Source organism: Ornithorhynchus anatinus, chromosome 8, assembly GCF_004115215.2.
Source record: "Ornithorhynchus anatinus isolate Pmale09 chromosome 8, mOrnAna1.pri.v4, whole genome shotgun sequence".
NCBI lineage: Eukaryota > Metazoa > Chordata > Mammalia > Monotremata > Ornithorhynchidae > Ornithorhynchus > Ornithorhynchus anatinus.
In genome coordinates, this window is record NC_041735.1 from 2,715,816 (window position 1) to 2,734,398 (window position 18,583).

At 52.7% G+C, this 18,583-nt stretch overlaps 1 protein-coding gene across 7 annotated transcripts in view; it reads right to left on the minus strand.

The window, feature by feature from the left end:
- RNF111 (ring finger protein 111) overlaps positions 1 to 18,583 on the minus strand; it is a 79,938-nt gene that overhangs the window by 50,793 nt on the left and 10,562 nt on the right. The window contains exons 1-2 of one of the 7 annotated variants that reach the window (XM_029070372.2): positions 6,561 to 6,790; positions 4,476 to 4,588 (exon numbers count right to left, since the gene is read on the minus strand). The exons of 5 other annotated variants lie outside the window; for them this stretch is intronic. The gene's annotated coding sequence lies outside the window, so the exon portion shown is untranslated. Of the gene's footprint in view, positions 1 to 4,475; positions 4,589 to 6,560; positions 6,791 to 8,157; positions 8,204 to 18,583 lie in introns of those variants that run through there. One more of the 7 variants, XM_029070380.2, reaches the window with a different exon arrangement.

Consider the following 18,583-nt stretch of genomic DNA (forward strand, 5'->3'; position numbering starts at 1 on the left):
TAAAGACGAACCACTTTGCCACACTACTGACAAAAGCTATCAAGGCTGAGAAGTGGTGCGGCCAAGGCGAAAGAGCCCTTGGCTAGAATTGGTAGAATCGGAGGACCAGGGTTCGAATTCCGCTTCCGGTGCTTGTGAGACTTTGGGCGAGACGCGTCACTTTTCTGGGCCTCGGTTACCTCATCCATAAAGTCGGGATTAAAACTGTGAGGTCCAGGTAGGACGGTTGTGTCCGACCTGACTAGAAGCAGCGTGGCTCAGTGGAAAGAGCCCGGGCTTGGGACTCAGGGTCATGGGTTTGAATCCCGGCTCTGCCACTTGTCAGCTGGGTGACTGTGGGCAAGTCACTTCACTTCTCTGTGCCTCGGTTACCTCGTCTGTAAAATGGGGATTAAGACTGTGAGCCTCACGTGGGACAACCTGATGACCCCGTATCTACCCCAGCGCTTAGAACAGTGCTCTGCACATAGTAAGCACTTAAATACCAACATTATTATTCTTATTACCTCAGCGCTAAGTACAGTGCCTGGCACGTGGTAAGTGCTCAATTGATGGATTAACAAATACCCAACCGAAAAAAAACATAATAAAAAACCAGAACCTTTCTCATTGCTAAACTATTTCCACTGCCGTGATCCCCAATTTCTTTTATATAAGGGGATAGGGGCGGTAGACTCAAATCTAGTAAGCAGGACACGTCGGCTTCTAGACGCAACAGAGGTATAATCTCAGTGTCGGCAGCGTCGTCTTCGAACCGAACTACCTTTTTTTAAAGTTTTGAAGCATCGCTTGCAAGGAGGAAGTCAAAAACCTTAGCAAATGGGCAATCTTCCGGTCCAGAAAACATTGCCAAATATACCGCTGGCCCTTCGGGGCTTCAAACCGATCGCGGCCATCAGTTTCCACTTTTCCCGTCCAGAGCGGTCATTGTAGTTCTCACCTGAGCACTCTTTGCCAGCGCTCAGTAAAGTGCTCTGCACAGAGTAAGCACTCAAGAACAACTACTGCCTAAAAACCGTAGGAAAGAGATTAAACTTCAGTGACATGGCGAGGGAGGGAGGGAGGCCTATGGGGCAGAGGAAGGTGAAAAGGAATTAAACATTTCCCACTTGGCTAACGGTGGTGGTGGGAGAGAGAGAAAACAATTTCAAACGCTCAGCCGATTAGAGCGGAAAAATCTGCCGGGCAGTAACCGGATCGATCGATCAACGGTATTTACTGAGCGCTTACTTCACGCGGAGCACTGGACTGAGCGCTTGGGAGAAGGCAACAGAACAGAGCTGAAGGACACAATCCCTGTCCAAAACGAGCTTAGAGTCTAGAGGGGGAGGCAGACGTCATTGGAGGTCAATTTCGGACAGCAATCAGTGGCATTTTTTGAGCACGTACTATGTGCAGAGCGCTGGGAAGGGCGATACGGCAGAAGTAGCAGACACGCCCCCACCCCCAATGACCCAGAGCTGTGGGGCCGAGAAAGGGGTGAATAAAGGCCACAAATCCAAATCGAAGAGGCGATGAGGGCTTTAGTCGGGGAGGGCTTCTTGGAGGAGATGTGCTTTGGGGAGAGCGATCGTCTGTCGGATATGAAGGGGGAGGGCGTTCCGGGCCACAGGCGGGACGCGGGTGAGAGGTGGGCGGGGAGACAAGTCGAGATTGTTTTTGTCCGTCTGTCTCCCCCCATTAGACTGTCAATGGGCAGGGATTGTCTCGATCTCTTGCCGAATCGTCCATTCCAAGCGCTTAGTACAGTGCTCTGCACATAGTAAGTGCTCAATAAACACTACTGAATGAATGAATGAATGAATGAATGAATGAATGAATGAGATGGTGGGACAGAGAGTAGGTTGGCATTAGAGAAACCCGGTGCGTGGGCCGGGTGTAGTGGGAAGGCAGCGAGGTGAGGTAGAAGGGGACGAGGATTATGAGCGGAACGCTCCCATATAATAACAATGTTGGTATTTGTTAAGCGCTTACTATGTGCAGAGCACTGTCCTAAGCGCTGGGGTAGATACAGGGTCATCAGGTTGTCCCACGTGAGGCTCACAGTCTTCATCCCCATTTTACAGACGAGGTCATTGAGGCCCGGAGAAGTGAAGTGACTTGCCCACAGTCACCCAGCTGACAAACGGCAGAGCCGGGATTTAAACCCATGACCTCTGACTCCCAAGCCCGGGCTCCTTCCACTGAGCCACGCCACTTCACATGCTAAGTCAAGTCAGCAGGCCCTCGATAAATACTGATGATTACGAGGGTGATGATGCAGCAGAGCAGGCCTCACCCTCGTTAGGCGTCACGATCGATTTGATTTTGAGTTTATTGATGAGAGCTCTTCCTTATGAAAACTATGAGATCATAAAGGGAAGTCGCGGATCTTTCTCAGGACGGCGCAGCCTGACCTGACCTCCCTGCAATACGAGAGAGCCTATCCCTGATGGATTACAAAAGGAGGAAGGTTTTTTTTGTTTTCTGTTTTGTTTTGGGGTTGTTGGTTTTTTTTTTTTGGCCAACTCCTGTCTTTCTAGACCCTTGACAGGGTAATGAAAGCACTCGTCTTGTTTTCAAAAACGGTTCAGGCTAGAAAATCGTCCCCGGAAGGACAATCAATCCAGAAATATGACTCGCAGGATCCGGGGAATCACTGGTTCCACTGTCCGCTGTCCAGCTCAAGCGCTCAATCGTTCGACGGTATTTCCGGAGCGCTCACTGTGCGCTCAGCCCTGGACTAAGCGCTCGGGAGAGAACGCTACAGCAGGATTAGCAGACAGGTTTCCTGCCCGTAACCGGCTTAGTCTAATCGCTCAATAGCATTGACTGAGCGCTTACTATGTGCAGAGCACTGTACTAAGCGCTTGGGAGAGTGCGGCAGCACAGGATTAAGCAGATACGCTGCGTACCCATAACCAGCTCACAACTATTTCCTTCATGGGTCAGAATTATTAATCGTATCTATTGGGCGCTTACTCTGTGCAAAGCACTGTACTAAGCGCTTAGCGCTGTAATAATTGTAGTATCTGTTTAGCGCTTAGTATGTGCCCGGGCACTGCATTAAGCGCTGGGGTGGACACGAGCAGATCGGGTTGGACCCGGTCCCCGTCCACGTGGGGCTCACAGTCTCAATCCCCGTTTTACAGATGGGGTAACTGAAGCCCAGAGAGATTGTGACTTGCCCAAGGTCACACAGCAGACAAGTGGCGGAGCCGGGATTAGAACCCTAAGCCCGCGGTGGGCAGGGATTGTCTGTATTGCTGAATTGTACTTTCCAAGCACTCAGTACAGTGCTCAGCACACAGTAAGCGCTCAATAAATACGACTGAATTTGTCCTCCTTCCTCCCAAGCCCGTGCTCTACCCACTACACCAAGATGCTTCTCTTCGGGGAGACTTCCGCCGTCGGGGGTGGGGGGAGGCCCGGTTCTCCACCTGGCTCTGCCTCTGGGCCTGCTGGGTCCCTTGGGCAAGTTGCTTGGCCTTTCTGGGCCTTGGTTTCCAATCTGTAAAACGGGGATCCCTCACTTCCCTCCCGGCCCGCTCTCAGATTATGAGCCCCGCACGGGACGGGGCTCTGTCCAATCTGATTATTCTGTCTCAGTGTTGGGCGCCGGGCACGCGCTTCGTACTGCTCTTACAGAAAACCGTGCGCGCCGGCCGCTCTGCGGGGACGGGGACAGACTGACCTCAGTTCAGCCGACGGACTCGGCCACCTCCCCTACCAGATCTTTCGCCACAGCTAGCCGGAAGAGCGGCGGACTGGCGTTTCAGCTTCCCCTCCGCGTCCGCGCCCGCCCTCGGGAGACGCCGGGAGAACCGGACGCTGGCCGGGAGCCGGCAGAGGCAGGAGGGCGCGCCAAGGCCCTGAACGATCGGCCCCTGAACCAGGGAGACCCAGTCCTTCTTTGGTCTTTAGACGCTCTTTTTCCTTCAAGAAGTCGGAGGGATCCCCAGGCCTTCCCTCGCGGACTCGTGGCGAGGGAGAGAGCCCCCCAAGGGGAGGCCGACGTGAGAGAGTCGGCGATGGCCCCGGGGAGCGGGGGGTGAGGGGGAGGCAGCGGCGCCCGTGAAAAATTGAGTCCTGCTGCGGCCCCGCTGAGTTCTCTTTGGGCCGGAGGACGCTCTGCCCTCGCCTTCCGTGTGGACTCACAAATCCGACGGCTCCCTGGCGGGGGCCGGCCAGACTCCACGGATTTCTCTTCTTTTTGAAGACGCTCAACTCCGTTACAGATATTTCTGCGTGGCGATGTCCCACCCAACACGACTAAGAGCCAATGGCGAAGGTGACAGAGTCGCCTAGGCAAATTACTCTAGGCAAACTAGGAAAATGTAAATACAGCTCCATTACACAAAAGCTCCTTTCTTCCACGGACAGCACCAAGTTAAACCATCTCATTTTAGTGGCTTATGTTTTTTTGTTCATTTTTTTTTTTTTTAAATCATCAGTAGCGACGGTTCCGAGAGGTGGCCAGAACGCACGGTTCCTACCTGGGAATACTGTCCTCCCAGACGTCCTTTCTCCTCGCTACAGAGGTTCAAAACAAAAACCTTCCAAAACTTTGCTTTGCGATAAAATCCTCAGACTTGTTGGTTCCAATATGCTTTCGAAATGCATCGAGGATAGATGTTTGTCAGGGGAGATGTTAAAAAAAAGAAAAAACAGGTTCAAACTGAAGCGGCGTGGCCTAGTGGATAGACCCCGGCACCGGGAGTCAGAAGGACCTGGGTTCTAATTCCAACTCTGCCCCTTGTCTCCTGTGTGACTCCGGGCAAGTCACTTCACCTCTCTGGGCTTCGGTTATCTCCTCGATAAAATAGGGATTAAGACTGTGAGCCCCATGAGGGACACGGACTGGGTCCAACTTGATCAGCGTGTATCTAATTGGGGGCTTAGTATAGGGCCTGGCACATAGTAAGCACTTAAGAGATACCATTAAAAAAACCAAAAACAAAAAACCTCTGCACGATATTGAAGTCGGCAATTGAGTAGTTGACCCTACAGACCTCCACCAATTGCTACAGGCATTTAAGGTATTTGTTAAGCGCTTACTTTGGGCCAGGCGCTGTGGTAGATACAAAGTAATGAGGTGGGACACAGTTCCTGTCCCACATGGGGTTGGTTCGCAGTCTTAATCTCCACTTTACAGATAACTGAGGCCCAAATTTATCCAAGGTCACACAGCGGGCAAGTGGCGGAGCAGGGATTCGCACCCTGGTCCTTCGGACTCAAAGGTCCACGCTCCAACCATTAGGCCACGCTGTTTCTCAATGGTATTTATTGAGCGCTTACTCTGTGCAGAGCACTGGCCTTGGCGCTTGGGAGAGTCGGCGGACAGGTCCGCCGCTCCCTGCCCACGATGAGCTACGCCGGCCACAAGTTCTAAAGCCACAGGCTTGCCAGAAGGACCGAGGAAAGTCATCGCCCGCAGAGCGGGGACTCCCCCGAGGTGGCCCCCCGACTGCAGCCTTCTGGTTTCTTCCCCTTCAAAATTCAAGTTTCCGCTTGGAGAGATTTTTCTCTAGAAACACCCTTCTCAGGTGGGCAATTTTTAATTTAGATGGAGCGTGGCCTAGTGGACGGAGCCGGAGGACCTGGGCTCGAATCCCGCCTCCACCACTTGCCTGCTGCGTGACCTTGGGCCAGTCGCTTCACTCCTCTGGGCCTCGGTTCGCTCTCTTGCAAAACGGGGACTCGTAGCTCAGTGGAAAGAGCCCGGGCTGGGGAGTCAGAGGTCATGGGTTCGAATCCTGGCTCTGCCCCTTGTCAGCTGGGTGACTGTGGGCAAGTCACTTCCCTTCTCTGGGCCTCAGTTCCCTCATCTGTAAAATGGAGATTAAGACTATGAGCCTCACGGGGGACAACCTGATGACCCTGTTATCTCCCCCAGCGCTTAGAACAGTGGTCTGCACATAGTAAGTGCTAAACAAACACCCACATTATTATTATTATTATAACGCGCTGGCCCTCCTCCTCAGACTGTGAGCCCCGAAGTGGGGCGGGGAAGGCTCCGCTCCTTCTAAATTAAAACCTGCCCCCTTGGGAGTTTTTCCCGTGGAGGGGTGTTTCTGCAGGGAAATCCAGTCTGATCAACTTAGATCTACCCCAGCGCTCAGAACGGTGCTTGGAACATAGTGCTTACAAAGCATCCTCAAAAAAAGGGCGACACGGAAGGCCCGGGGTCCTTCCCACCTCCCGTCTCCCCACCCTATCCGATTTCTCCACCGCCCGGAGGTGTCAGCGGGCACGGTACCCGGTCCCTGGGTAACTGGTTGCCTGGCATCCTTGGATGATTAAGGAGGGGGCTACCCGACTACCCCGCACGGAGAGCTCGGTCTCCCCTCGGGACCGGCCCGGCTCCGAGGCACCGAGCTCTAGGAATCGGCGAGGGGACGACGTTACCTACGCGAGGGGCCGAAGCTCTCGAGGACTCTCTCTGAATTGTGTTTGTTTTCTTAGCCGGGGCGGGTGGCGGGTTAGTCTTTTCGGCTGGGTGAGTAGGGACATTCACCCTCTCACCCCGGGAAGGCACACACAAACCGCACACGCCGCCGCACAAAGATACCAGTGAGTACCTGTTTCTCGGAGTCAGAATTCCTCCAAGGGAACTGCACCTTCCACTCTACTCTTCAGGACCTGGCGCGCCGAGCCGTGCGAGAGCAGAGCCTCCGCTGCCACGGGCAAACCGCCCTCACACCCCCCCAATACGCAAGACGACCTCTCAAACGGAGGCGGCAAAACGATCCTCCCCGCCTTGCTGACTGGGAAAAAGGGTCGCGTTCCTTCGGCGCTCTCACCGATATCACGCGGGATCACCCTAAAGGCCTCTAAACCTTCCGCGGATCCCGAGACACGCTGGAATGAGAGAAATACGTAAAACCCGTTAGAGAGAACCCGGCAGCCTGGGGGAAACCCAAAGAACCCCGGTGTAATTTTAAGTGGGAAAGGTCGACGTCTGTTGGCCGACTATTTTCCGTACCGAGATGCAAAATTCGACGGTTCCTGCCACGCAACAGTCTACGTAAGACACTTGAGGGGTGAATGGGTACGGGATCGTCCAATCTCGCCACCTCCTTTTGGCTCAGCCGAGACACCCCAAATATTATCCCGATATTACCGTCCTAACCTATTCCTCGCCTCCGACCGCATAGAGGCTTGCTAATGCCCAGACAGGACACGTCTGATCCCGGTGTCTTCCCCCCCGATATTATTTATAACTTCTTGCGCGGAAGGAGGCCGGACCTCCACCAGAAAGAGGAGTTTCCCCGCACCCCGTCCTGAATCTTCGCCTTTGTTTTTCTCCTGCAGAACGGCCTCTTCCTCTTCGCCCACCGTCCCGGGGGTGGGGCATTTAGACGGCTGCCCGACCGAACCAATTTCCTGAAGACCCTGTTGGAGTGTCCCCAAAGAGGGGGACCGTCCCCAAACCCGACCGACAAAAGGGTGAGAAGAGAAGGGACGGTCCGTCCGGCCCGACTCTCTCCCCCGTCTCTTCTGGGAGGTTGCATAAGTCGCCGCCCCCCCCAAAAAGACAACAACAACAACAACAACAAAAAAACACAAAACCACACAGACGCCCCCCCAAAACCCTCCCAAACCCACAACAGAACACCGTCCGCAGGAAGACACACAACCCCCCGGGGGGAGGGGGACGGGACACAGAGGGAGAAGCCCCCTGAAAGCCGTGACCTTTGTGGGGGGCGTTTTGGGTTTCTTGAATCCGCCCTCCCCGACAACAGCAGCAGCAGCCTCCTCCCCCCCGCCTGCTGTGGGTCTCCCCAGCATTTAGCCCAGGGCTGCATCGCCCCCGGGGGGTGGTGGATTTTGGGGGGGGGAGGGGGGGGGTCTGTGTGGGGTTTTCCCGGCCGTCGGCGGGAAGGCAGACATCGCTGCACTTTCGGGGCCAACAGGACCGACCGCGGGGAGAGAATTAACGCCTGACCCCGACCCTTAAAAAAATAAAGGGGGGGGGCGGAGCCTGTCTGGGGGGGGGGGCCACGGTCACGAGGGGAATGAGGAGAGGCGGTGGGCGGCCGTCGTCGGCCCCCGGAGGGCAGAAGGGTCCGGTCCCCCCGCTCCCGTCAGGGCTCCATTGTCAGGCGGGGCTGCCCCCCCCCCCCCCCCCCGCGCGCACGCGCAGTCCGCCCCCCCCCGCGCTCCCCTCCCCCTCACCTGAGGCGGCGGCCGCCCCCCCCTCCGCCCGCCGGGGCCCGGCCCGAGGGGGGGGGATGGGGCAGGCCCCGCGCCGCTCCCCTCGGCCCCGCTGGCGGCCGGGGCCGGTGGCTGTGGGCGGCGGGCGGCGGGGCCGGCTCCTCGTCCCGGCCGCGGCCGCTTCTGTGGTGCGCAGCCCCGGCCCCTCCCCCCCCCCCCCCCCCCATCCGCGCCCAGCGCCACACTCGCGCGGCCTTTACGACAAGCCGCCAAGCCAGACGGGCGCTCGGCGTCGCGCGCCGCCGCCCCCACCCTCCCCCCTCCGCGCCTGCGCCGCCCGCTCCCTCGCGCGCTCACCCTCCGGCGCCCCCTGACGCCGGGGGGAGGGAACTGCAAACGCGACTGCCCTAATGGGCCGAAGAGAGGCCTGCCATTCGTTCGTTCGTTCGTTCGTTCATTCGCATTTTTTACGCGCTTTACTCTTTGCAGAGCAGAAGCTGCGCGGCTCAGTGGAAAGAACCCGGGCTTGGGAGCCAAGGTCATAATAATAATAATAATACCGTTGGTGTTTGTTAAGCCCTTACTAGGTGCGGGGCACTGTGCTAAGCGCTGGGGGAGACACAGGGGAATCAGCTTGTCCCACGTGGGGCTCACAGTCTTCATCCCCATTTTACAGATGAGGTCACTGAGGCACAGAGAAGTGAAGTGGATGGGTTCGCATCCCGCCTCTGCCACCTGTCAGCTATGGGACTTCATTTCTCGGTGCCTCAGTGGCCTCATCTGTAAAATGGGGATTAACTGTGAGCCTCACGTGGGACAACCTGATTTTTCTGTATCTCCCCCAGGGCTTAGAACAGTGGTCTGCACAGAGTAAGCACTTAACAAATACCAACATTATTATTATTACTACTACTACGAATAATAATGGTGGCACTGGTTAAGCACTGACTATATGTGAGAAGCAGCGTGGCTCAGTGAAAAGGGCTCGGGCTTGGGAGTCAGAAGTCGTGGGTTCTAATCCCGGCTCCACCACTTGTCAGCTGTGTGACTTGGGGCAAGTCACTTCACCTTTCATTTATTCATTCAATAGTATGACAACTGGGGGATTTACTAAGCGCTGGAACAGACACACGCTAATAAGACCGGACCCAATCTGACCGCACTTCTAATTTCTAATATTACTACTATTACTAACAGTGATAATAATCATTGTTGTATTTGCTGGGCGCTTACTATGTACCAGGAACTAAGCACTGGGGTAGAGACAAGATAATCAGATCCCACAGGGGGTCCACGGGTACTGAATCCCCATTCTGAGGATGAGGGAACTGAGGCCCAAAGAAGCTGACTTGCCCAAGGTCTTCTGGCTCCCAGGCCCGTGCACTTTCCACCTGATGACAGTGCTTCCCTAATGAGGAGACTTGAGTGCTTATTATTAATATAATTAATTGTTGGTATCATCGATGAAAATGACTAATCGTGTACGTTTGGGTGTATCTATGCTACAGGGACAAATAGATCATTCGAGACAACAATGAGATCATAACACAACCTAGAAAAGCCTAGGCTCTAATCCCAACTCTACCACTTGTCTGCCATGTGACCTTGGGCAAGTCAATTCACTTCTCCATGCCTCAATTACCTCCCGTGTAAAACGGGATCAACACTGTGAGCCCTAGGTGGGACAGGGACTGTGTCTAATCCGATCTCTTGTATCTATCCCAGTGCTTAGAACAGTGCCTGGCGCATAGTGCGCACTTAACAAATCCCACAATCATTATTATTATAACCCCCCAAAACGTTGCCAAAGTGCATCTGTTCCTAGGATGCGATGTCCAGGTGGCAAAAACGTGCTGTAATTGATTTATGCCCGGAACTGAAGTTGTCATTCGATCGAGGAATTTGCACTTGCCCAGCAAGCGGTTCTGAAAAACGCACATCAGTTTCCGGGCGAGCCACAGAGTGTTGCGTTAATCCCCACCGCCCTTAGATACCCTCACCTCCTCTTTGTGCCCATCTTATTACCAGACCGAGAGGAGCTAAGCGTAAACCCGCAGCCAAGAGAAGAGTCCGATTCTGTTCCTTTGTTCCTTCTGTCTCTCCTTGGCTCCCCTGAGGCCCAGGCAGCTGATTTCCATGCAGGTAAATCATCTGCACCCAGGGCAACCTTAGACAAGGGGCCCAGCCATTTGAATCACTAGCCACTTTGGCCGCACTGTCTTGTGTTTGGAACGGTGAACATCTGCCCACGCTTTTCGCTTTCCCAGGACTGTCTTTACATTTTGGCTCTATTTTGGGTATCTGCTAAGCACTGGGGTAGAGACAAGATAATCAGATCGCCAATGAGGCCCACAGGTACTGAATCCCCATTCTGAGGATGAGGGAACTGAGGCCCAATCAATCAAGCGATCAATAGTATACACTGAGTGCTTACTGTGTGCAGAGCACTGAACTGAGCACTTGGGAGAGTACAATGTAAGAATCTAACAGGCACATTCCCTCCCCACAAGGAGCTTACAATCTAGACGGGGAGAGAGGCGTTCATATCAATAGATAAATTACGAATACGGGCATCAGTGGATCTTTGCATAGGACGAGGGCTGTTCTAAGTGCCAGGTAGATACGTGATAATTCAGTTGGACACCCTTCTTCCCACACTGGGGTCACACTCTAAGGGGTTAAAAGGGAGAGCAGGCTCTATCACTGTGAATCGCATAAAACCGCAGGTGGGTTTAAGAGAATTAATTAATTGTCTTTATGACTTGATTTGCCTTCAATTTCTCATCAGAAGGATGCATTTAGCCTTCAGTTTTCTGAAGGTATTTCTTAAATGCCAACTCTGTGCCAAGCATTGAACCAAATGCTGGGGCAGACACCAGCTAACCAGGTGGGATATGGTCCATGTCCCACACGGGGCCCACGGCCTTAATCCCCATTTTACAGATGAGATCGCTGAGGCCCAGAAAAGTGAAGCGACTTGTCCAAGGTCACACAGCGGACAAGCGGCGAAGCGGGGATTAGAACCCAGGTTCTTCTGACTCCCAGGCCCGGGCTCTATCCACCAGGCCACGCCACTTCTGTTGTTTGAGGTGGGCTTTTCATTCCACTTGCCTCGGCGACTTTTCAGGCTCAAGCTACTTAGAAAGAATGTTTAATTTTTGAGAGTCGACTTCAATTGTGAAAGGGCTCAGAATTTATTAGAATACGGGAACAAAAAGGATCAAAACTTAATAGGAGAAGAGCACCTGAAATTGTACTGAAGGTGACTCCAACAGCTCATTTGTTCCTGCTGATCGTGACTGATAATGTGGGCACCCAAATTCAGGCAATATTATGCCAAGTTGGCACATTCAGATAAATATGGTCTCCTTTTCTCGTGCAAGTGATTGAACTTAATTTGGAAACATGAGGACTGTCCTTTATAACTGATGCGTTTTTGCTCCAGCAAAATCAATCACATTTATTGAGCACTTACTATGTATACAGCACTGAATTAGACGCTTGAGAGAGTACAATAAAAGAGAATTAGCAGACATGTTCCCTGCCCATAACGAGTTTACAGTCTAGAGGGGGAGACAGACAATGATGTGAAGAAATCATTTATGATATATAATTGAAAGCTACGTGTAAATGCTGTGAAGTCGGGGGTGGGGCCAACGTCAAGTGGCCGAAGGTCACAGATTGGGACAACCTGATCACCTTGTATCCCCCCAGCGCTTAGAACAGTGCTTTGCACATAGTAAGCGCTTAACAAATACCAGCATTATTATTATTACCGAAGTGCACAGATGACGCAGAAGGGAGAGCGAGCCAGGGAAAAGAGGCCGCGATGGGGGAAGGCCACCTGGAAGAGATGTGACCGTAGCAACGCTTTGAAGGTGGAGAGAGTGGTGGTCTGGCGTACAGGGAGGGAGAGGGAATTCTAGGCTAAGGGGAAGGATGTGGGAAATGCACGTCAGCTTCCACTTTCCCCACAAAGTGCTGCCTACAGAGCACTCCCCTATTAACAGGGACGAGACTAGAACCCAGGTCCCCACAGCACCCCTCGCCCACGTCCTGCCTCTGGCCTGGGACACCCTCCCCATCCATATCCAACAGCCGAGCACTCTCCCACACCTTTAAAGCCTCTCCGAAGGCCCATCTCCTCCAAGAGGCCTTCCCCGACTAAGCCCTCCTTTCCTCCTCTCCCACTCCCTTCTGCGTCGCCCTTGCCTTGGATTTGCCTCTATCTGTTGCCGAATTGTACATTCCAAGCGCTTAGTACAGTGCTCTGTACATAGTAAGCGCTCAATAAATACTACTGAATGAATTTGTACTCTTTATTTACCCCACCCTCAGCCCCACAGCACGTATGTGCATATCTGTCATTTACCTCTATTAATGCCTGCCTCCCTCTCTAGACTGCGAGTTCGCTGTGGGCGGGGAACGTGTCTAACAACTCTGTTGTATCGACAGTCGGTCAGACGGTCAGTCGTATTTACTGAGTGCTTACTGGGTGCGGGCCTCCGCACTAACAGCTTGGGAGAGGATGGTGCTCTGAGTGGAGTAAGCGCTCAACAGCTACGGCTGATCGATCGACGGGCGGTTGACGGGGGCGAAGGGGCGGCCCGTGGCCCGGGACGGGTCGGCGCCGTCCGGCAGGCAACTGGACGGCGCCGCGTCGCCCGAGCCCTCCACGGCGCAACCAGTCGCAACCCGCGGTTGTCATTGGAGCCGCGTCGGCTGCCCGCCTCGGCCGATGGAGATTCGCCCCCACCCCGGTCCCGAGAAGAGAAAGGGAAGGCCCAGGCGCTGACTGGCTGTCTCCGCTCCTCCTCCAGACGTGCCCAGACAGGTTGGCCTTCCTGTCGCTTCTGGGTGCTCATGTCAGGGTGGCGGGGGTGGGGCCTCCGGACGGGAAGAGTCCCGTCACATTGCGACGCCGGGACTATCACCGATTCGCGGGAATAATAATGACGATTAATGGTATTCGTTAAGCCCTTACTATGTGCCAGGCACCGTTCTATGCGCTGGGGTGGATGAAAGCAAATCGGGTTGGACACAGTCCCTGCCCCACGTGGGGCTCACCGTCTCAATCCCCATTTTACAGATGAGGTCACTGAGGCCCGGAGAAATAAAGTGACTTGCCCAAGGTCACAGAGCAGACGTGGTGGAGCTGGGTGAAAATGAGGTTATGTCGACTGTGGGGCCTTGGAGGGAACCAGGAGGGATCCAGGGAGGGGTTCGGGGTATTTTTATCCCCGCCATTCAGAATTCCTGTCTTCACAGAGACCTTTCCGCTGGATTGTAATTTGTTTGCATTTCCTCTCTAGACTGTAAGCTCCATGTGGGCAAGGATGTGTCTGTAATACTGCACTTTCCCAAGCACTTAGTACAGTAAACACTCAATAAATACAATTGCCTGACTGACAGATTTGTTTATATTAATGTCGGTCTCCCTCCTAGGCTAGAAGCTCACTTTAGGCAGGGAACGTATCTATCGACTCTGTCATACTGTAATAATAATAATGTTGGTATTTGTTAAGCGCTTACTATGTGCAGAGCACTGTTCTAAGTGCTGGGGCAGATTCAGGGTAATCAGGTTGTCCCACATGAGGCTCACAGTTAATCCCCATTTTAGAGATGAGGGAACTCAGGCACAGAGAAGTGAAGTGACTTGCCCACAGTCACACAGCTGACAAGTGGCAGAGCTGGAATTCGAACCCAAGATCTGACTCCCAAGCCCAGGCTCTTTCCACTGAGCTCGGCTGCTTCCCAAGCATGTGGTACAGTGCTCTGCACACAGTAAGTGCTCAAAAAATGCCAGTGATTGACTGATTGAGGAGGTTATCTGTGGACCAATTCGTGTAGCCTGACTAGGCCCAGGTTACACGGGAAACCAGGCAAAGAGAGGATGGACCTGAGAGTCAGAAGAGCTGGGTTCAAATCCCAGCTCTGCCCCTTGCCTGCTGTGTGACCTTGGGCAAGTTGCTTCACTTTTCTTTGCCTCAGTTGCCTCATCTGCAAAGAGGGGATTCGATGGCTGTTCTCCCTCCCACTTAAGATGGTGAGCCCCATAGCGGGCAGGGGCTGGAATCCAATCTATCTGGTGTTTATCCCAATGCTCAGTACCATGTCTGGCCCATAGTAAGTGCTTAACAAATACCATAAATTACGCGTTCAGACGGGAGGCAGAGGAAAGGAGTAGACAGCTGGGGTGTGGCTAAATTCAGGGACAGGAGGGTCCAGCCTGCAGTGTCCTATGGAGATCTACCTGAGATGTGTTCCTGAGATGAAGGAGGGCAGGCACACGTGTCTTTTGTGCTTACTGACTTCCAGCAGAAAGCAGGCGATCAATTACAGCTTCTCCCCTGATTGGAAATCCCACTTGGAGACCATAAAACTTTTTCTCTGCTTAATTCGAAAATCACCTCTGGGGGTTTTATTGTATTCATAATCTATTTATCATTCATAACTTACGGCTGGGTAAGGTTCCCCATGAGCACAATCTCTGTGCAATTTAGAGTAATATTAGCAAGGAGTCGCCTGAAGTTAGCTGGCCAATTCCACACACCCTCGCCTCTTCATAACCTTCCTCCATTCCATTCCTGTAGACTTAACATCATGGGGACTCCAAAACTGATCCCTCTGTTTCCAGGGTGGCTGATCCAGTAGCCAGAAAAATAGGGGACATTTCTTCCGAAGGATTAATTCCCCAAAGTTTTCGAAATTCATCTCTCCGGGGCTCACCACGCCTAGCAAAACCGGGAGAAGGCTAGGGTCATTGCCCAGGATATTAATAATATTAATGATGGCATTTGTTAAGCGCTTACTATATGCCAGGCACTGTGCTAAGCCCTGGGGTGGAGACAAGCAAATCGGCTTGGACACGGTCCCTGTCCCAAGGGGGGTTCACCGTCTCAATCCCCATATTACAAATGAGGGAACTGAGGCCCAGAGAAGTGAAGTGACTTTGCCAAGGTCAGAATTAGAACCCAAGAACTGACTCCCAGGTCCATGCTCTGGCTACTACACCATGCTGCTTCTCACTACAACAGACACATCCCACAACGAACTTACAGGCTAGATTTGTTTTGACATCCTTTGGGTAACGGCCATAAACATCTCTCTCTTCTGGAACATTCAAAGGAACTTCGCTTATTTAATTGCAAAGAGAACCCCTCCCCTTTATTCTTCCCTTTCTCACTTGCTGCTTCTGAAAAGGGGGACCGAAAGTTACCACCTTTGTGAGAGACCATCTTTCAAGGTTATTCTGACCTCATCTCAACCTGGTTAAGGTATTCACTTTCCTATTATTAGTCTATGCCCTTTAAAAAAAACAACAACTATGAGAGAAACATAGAAGACTAAGCTCCCCACCACACTTGCATGAAAAATTTTGCAAACTAAATCATGCTGTTGCATTCTATTTGCATTGTTCAAGCCACACCTCGGTGAAATGTGTTTCTGCCCCACCTAAAAAGCATCTGAAAGGTTTCTCCCGAAACAACAAATCTTCAAAAAAAAAAATACTCAAGCTAGAGCCCAATTCCCAAATAAAAATACAATTTTCAGACTTGTGTGATAAAATGTGCTCCTAGGAAAAAAACAAAATAAGAGCTAAAAAAAATATTCCTCACTGGGCATAAACCGATTGTTTAATGAGCCTGGCTTACGGTAAAACATTCATGGATCTCTTTGTCAGTATCAATCAATCAATAGTATTTACTGCGCATCTCCTGCGTGCAATGTACTGAGCACTTGGGAGAATAAGCTAGAGCTAGTAGACAGGATAATAATAATAATGGTGATATTTGTTAAGCGCATACTATGTGCCATGCACTGTTCTAAGCACCGGGGGAGCTTCATGGTTATCAGGTTGCCCCAGGTGGGGCTCACAATCTTAATCCTCATTTTCCAGATGAGGGAACTGAGGCTCAGAGAAGTTAAGCGACTTGCCCAGGGTCACACAGCTGACAAGTGGCGGAGCGGGGGTTAGAACCCACGACCTCTGACTCCCAAGTCCGGGATCTTTCCACTGAGCCACGTTGGCTCCCTTCCCTCAAGGAGTTTAGCATCTGGGGAGTGGGGGTGGTGGAATCTGATATTAAATAAATTACAGCTGAGAAGGTATAATAGAGTATGTAAGATACCAAGCAATCAATCTATCAGTGGGATTTACTGAGTGCTTACTGTGCACAGAACACTGTACTAAGCTCTTGGGAGAGTACAACAGAGCTGGTCGACATCTTTGTACAAAAAGTGCTAAGGGGCTCTGTAAGTGAGGATGAAGGAGTTGGGGGATAGAAAGTAGGGAGATTCGAGATTCATCGGGGAAGTCCTCTTGAAGTGTTTTCGGACGGCTCACCACACGGAATGAAAATGGCAGCTCGGCTACCCCAAAGATTGGGAAAAGACAGATTCACGGATCAAAGCAGCAAAAGTGAGGAGGGATGAGCTGCTAAACACTCCACCATTTCCCCTCTCCGTGGCCTATTTTACCATCCGTCTCCCCCTGCGCCTTCTGGGCAGGGATCGCATCGCCCGACTCTGCTGTATTGTCCTCTCCCAAGCGCTTAGTACAGTGCTCTGCACACTGAAGGCGCTCAATTAATACCATCGATTGGTTGATTGATTCGATAAAAGGTCTCCGGGCTCAGAACCTGTCTTCCCCCCTGCCCGCATCTCTTCCTGGGCAATGAGAAACAATTAACGTGAGCAAACAACCCTTGACATTTTGGATCAAGGAAGAAAATGAGACAGAGAAGCAGGATGGCTTGGGTGTAGCTGTACCCTGGACATCCGGGGGTGTTCAAAGACTTGCTAGGAGACCTTGGCCCAGTCACCCTCTGCCCTCCTGGGGTTCAGCCTCCTTCTATCAGTCAATCAATCAGTATGATTTAATAAGGACTGCCTTTGCGTACAGCACTGCACTAAACGCTTGGGAGAGTACAACAGAATTGGTGAATCCACTCCCTGCCCACAACCAGTTTACAGGCCACAGTCCCTTTGGGACTTGGTGTTTTTCCCCACGGCCAGCTACGGTGACTAGATCCAGCTCAAGACGGACTGGCCCTCGGTCTCTTTCTGTGGCCCGCACTTGGGACTCAGTCCCTCCCTAGCCACGGTTGATAAACAAAACGCAGTTTGCCCCATAAAACGGGTGGACCCTGGACCGGAAATTCACCTCGGGCATCCATAACCAACCTGTCCACACCAGGGTATGTTCAAACTCCTCATTATCAGCTTTAAGGCCCTCTCCCTCCGACCTGACCTCGCTAATCTCCTATTTACAACCCAGCCCACACAGCCACTCCTCTCACACCAACTTCCTCGCTGGGCCTCGATCTCGTCTCTCTCGCTACCGAACCCTCGCTCACGTCTTCCTTCTGGCTCGGACCTCCCTCCCCCTTCGTATCCGACGGTCTGCCACTCTTCCCAGCTTCGAAGCCCTCTGGAAATCATGTCTCCTCCGGGAAGCCTTCCCTGACTGATCTTCTTCCCCCACCCTATTCATCGTCCCTTCTCTATCGCCTCTGATCTTGGGCCTGTACCCCTTCAGCCCACTGCTGCTCGCCCCACCCCACGAAACTTAGATTTATCTCCTTACGTTTGACCGCTTCCCTGATCTGTAATGGATTTTAATGTTCGTTCATTCATTCAGTCATATTTATTGAGCACTTCCTCTGCGCAGAGCACTGTACTGAGCGCTTGGGAGAGTACGAGATAATAAACTGACAGATCCCCTGCCCACAGTCAGCTTGCAGTCTAGAGGTGGAGACAGACATTAATACGAATAAACAAACGACAGGTATGGACGTAAGTGCTGTGGGGCTGGGAGGGGGGATGGATCAAGGGAGCGGGTCAGGGTGACGCAGAAGGGAGTGGGAGAAGAGGAAAGGAGGGCTGAGTCAGGGAGGCCTCCTGGAGGAGAATAATCGTCTGTCGGATATGAGGGACGGCGTTCCAGGCCAGAGGCGGGAGGTGGGCGGGAGGTCGGCGGTGAGAGAGACAATGTCTGCCTCCCAAACTAGACTGTAACTTCTTAGAGGGCAGGGACTTTGCCTACCGACGCTACTGTCCTGCACAGCAATAATGAGAAGCAGCGTGGCTCAGTGGAAAGAGCCCGGCCTTGGGAGTCAGAGGTCGTGGGTCCTAATCCCGGCTCCGCCACTTATCAGCTGTGGGGCTTTGGGCAAGTCACTTCACTTCTTGGGGCCTCAGTGACCTCGTCTGTTGAATGGGGATTCAGAGTGTGAGCCCCACGTGGGACAACCTTCACCTTCACCCTCCCCCGCCCTTCACCTCCTCTCCCCCACTTCACCTCCCTTCAGTTAAGCCCCCTTTTCCCCCCTCTTTCCCTCTGCTCCTCCCCCTCTCCCTTCCCCTCCCCTCAGCACTGTGCTCATCCACTCATTTGTATATATTTTTATTACCCTATTTATTTTGTTAATGAGATGTACATCCC